Genomic DNA, 3,552 nt, shown 5'->3' on the forward strand with positions numbered 1-3,552 from the left:
AACTTATTGAATAAGTTTTAATAAATGATGTATTCTTATTATAAAAGCCAAAGAAATAGAATAGTATCAAAAGATATTATATTGATAAAATCTTTTTATATTTAAAAAGCTTTATATACAAGGCTTTTTAAATTATTTAGAAATTTTCTAACATCCTTTGTTATACTAAATCATAACTAACTATTTGTAGGTAAGTTTGATTTTCTATAAGCTAAAAAAAAATCTACAATCCTCTTAAAAATATCCATCTATATATCATGATTTTTTCATAGCTTTATATCTCTATTTTATTTATTTATTTTTTATTTTTTAAACTTTATAAATTCATATTGCTTAATTCAATCATTCAAGTTTTTAAAACTTTTAGATAATGTAGAATTTATCCTTAATTTTTACCACAAAAAAAATTATAAATCTACTACATATCATTTGGCATCTAAGAAATCCTAGTAAGTGCTTTCAACCCTAATTTACAAGCTTTTGAATACTATTTTCTCCATATTTCAAAAAGCCAAACTTTAAATGCCACAAAATTTGTGAATAAAATTTATGAACATAATAACACTCATTCTTAGAAATTTTTAGCCAAAATCATGTCAAATTACTCAAGATATACCTCAAAATACAACCACTAGTAAATTGGATCACTTACTTCCCTTAGATTACAAGTGTTGACTTCAACTTCATATAACTCCTTCATCTTAGCTTAGAATTCATCAATTAGTATACAAAAAGTATAGCCAAAAAGTGCTCTCTTCAATCTTAGTCACCAATCCTTCATTGCATTTCATATTCATGTATTATATCTAAAAGAATGATAGTAGATATAAAATAAATACCTTAACTTTGAGCACCTATATTTCTTTTATAAAAATTCCAAATCATCCAAAATTAACACCAAAACCATAGCCAAAATCCTAAATTCTTTCATCTTAGTCTCTTAACTTTTAATCACCTCAAAAGAGTGACCCAAATTCCTAATAAGGCCTTAGGCAGCCTCCTTAAAGTCCATTGGACATTAATTTTGGCCAATAAGAATGAAGATTTTTATCATCTATCTCCATTCATCCATATGGACAACCAAACTACTCTTTTTGCTACTAAAATCCCCCTCCAATTCTTTTCTTATAAGATCTACATAATATATGTTCTAAACACCAAATAAAAAAAAACAAAATAAGATTTTAAGAGTCACTAATGTCTTATAAAGGTGGCTCTAAATATATAAACTATTATCAATATAAAATAAATTTCAATAATAGCCCTTTTAAACTAACCACTTCAAACTAGTAATCTAATCATATTTTGTGACTAACTAAAATCTAATAATGAGGCTCTTACCACATTGTATAATAAATTATATATTAAATATTTATATACATTATTTTTACATAATAGCCAAACCACAATACAATATTGTACTACCTTATCATATCTTGTACTCTTATCCAATTTACTAGTAATCTAATATAAGACTTTAGTATTTCATATCAATATCTTGCTTATGTACTACAACATCTTTTGTTGCAGTACAGCAATAGAAAATTAGCTTATTCTAGTACCTTGTAGTATCTAAAATCTAGCAACAAAAATATATATATATATATATATATATATATATATATATATATATATATTTTTTTTTGTCAATCTACAAATTGAAGAAAAGAAGAGACTCTTTTCAAGTGAAAGATTAGAAATCTACACCAAATTAAATCAAGCTATTTCTCACACCATAAATAAAGAATCAAAAAGTACAAGTGTGAGAATAAGAGATATTCTAAAGCTTTATTAAAATGGCTAAAATACCATAGTGAAGAGAATATATAGTAAGTTCTTTCACTTTAAAAACCAATCACAGGACTTGACTTGATAAGAATGTCAAGTCAAGGATTTTTCTCCATTTAAGTATTCAAATCCTAATAGACATAAACAAGCCAAGTAACAAAAAAACTGTCAATAAATGAAAAGCCACTAATTAAACTAAGCTACATTCATCCAATAAGATAGGATATATGATACCATATCACGTGACAAAATGAATAAATTAATTAAATTCAATAGTTTTTTAAGAAAATATTTTTTAAAAAAATAGCTTATAATTTTATTTATTTATATATTTATATTTAAAAATATTAATTATCTTCTTTTCAACCACCATTCTTTCTTTAAAAAAAATATGAATAAAAAAAAGAGGCATATTATTAGCTAGTTGTCTATAAAGAAGCCATGTTGGATGTAATAATATTAATTGAAGATGTAGGATTAATATACATATATACATATATACATATATTTATATTATAATTATATTTGAATTTTAAAATAAATATGTTATAGATTATATATACCACATATATACATTTGATACATGAATTCTCTAGTATAATATAAAAATCAATTAGCTTTAATTTTACACTACTTTGATTATGTCATTGTAGGATGTTTCTTATTGGATGTTGGAAGAAGCTAGTCTTGCTAAATCTTTTTTCTTTACAACCAAATTAAATTTTTTTTTATAAAGTTAAGTTTGAATTTAAAATCAATATCTTTTTCTTTTCTTATTTTATATTGATATTAATAATTTTTAATGAATAAAAAATACTATAGCTAATATAAAATAAATAAAAATATAATTTTATTATAATCTTTAATGTGATAGGATTGAAGATGGTCTTAGTCTTACTTTTCAATATACAAGCCAATAAAAGGAACTTATAGAAGCTTCTCAAGAATTACAAGAAATGTAATCTAAGTGCTAAGTTATAAGTTTCTTCTAATACAACTTCTTAAAATTAAAAAATATTTAGGATAAGCTTGAATAACTATATGGCATATTTACAAATGCCTAAATATCTAATTTTTTTTTAAGAAATTTTCTCAAAGCTTCTTATAAAATATATTATCTTCCAAACATGTTTTTATTTACTTTTATTTATTTTAATTACTTCCATTTATTAAAATAGTATAGATACTTATTCAAAAAAATAAAAATAAAAATAATCATATTTAAAATAAAAAATATTACATATAATTTTTTTAAGATGATTATTGTACTTAAAAAATTTGATTTACTTAATTAAAAATATTTAAATTTTTATAGTTATTTTTTAAAAATAAATCATGTTATAATATTATATTAGATTTTGAATTATAATATATCTAGACAAGATAAAAGTATTGATACATATCAATTATTATATGTAAAATACAAAATTTTACTTTTTTATTTATTATATTATAATTCTTAACTTAAATATAATCAATAACTTTAATTTTTAGTTTTTGATATTAATTTTTAATTTTTAATAATATTTTTTAATTTTAATATTCAATTTTTCTTCAATATTAATTTTTAAGCAAACAAAGAAATTTAATATATATTTTTTTCATAAATATACATATGTGTATATATATATATATATATATGTATATTTATATATTTACAAATCTTATTTCTTTATTTGTATAATTACATATAAAAATTAAGATTATAAATAAAAATTATAGATTATAATTTGAAATTTTAACTTCAAATATTAATTATAAATA

The sequence above is a fragment of the Physcomitrium patens genome, chromosome 12 (assembly GCF_059467195.1).
Source record: "Physcomitrium patens ecotype Gransden chromosome 12, ASM5946719v1, whole genome shotgun sequence".
NCBI classification, from domain to species: Eukaryota; Viridiplantae; Streptophyta; class Bryopsida; order Funariales; family Funariaceae; genus Physcomitrium; species Physcomitrium patens.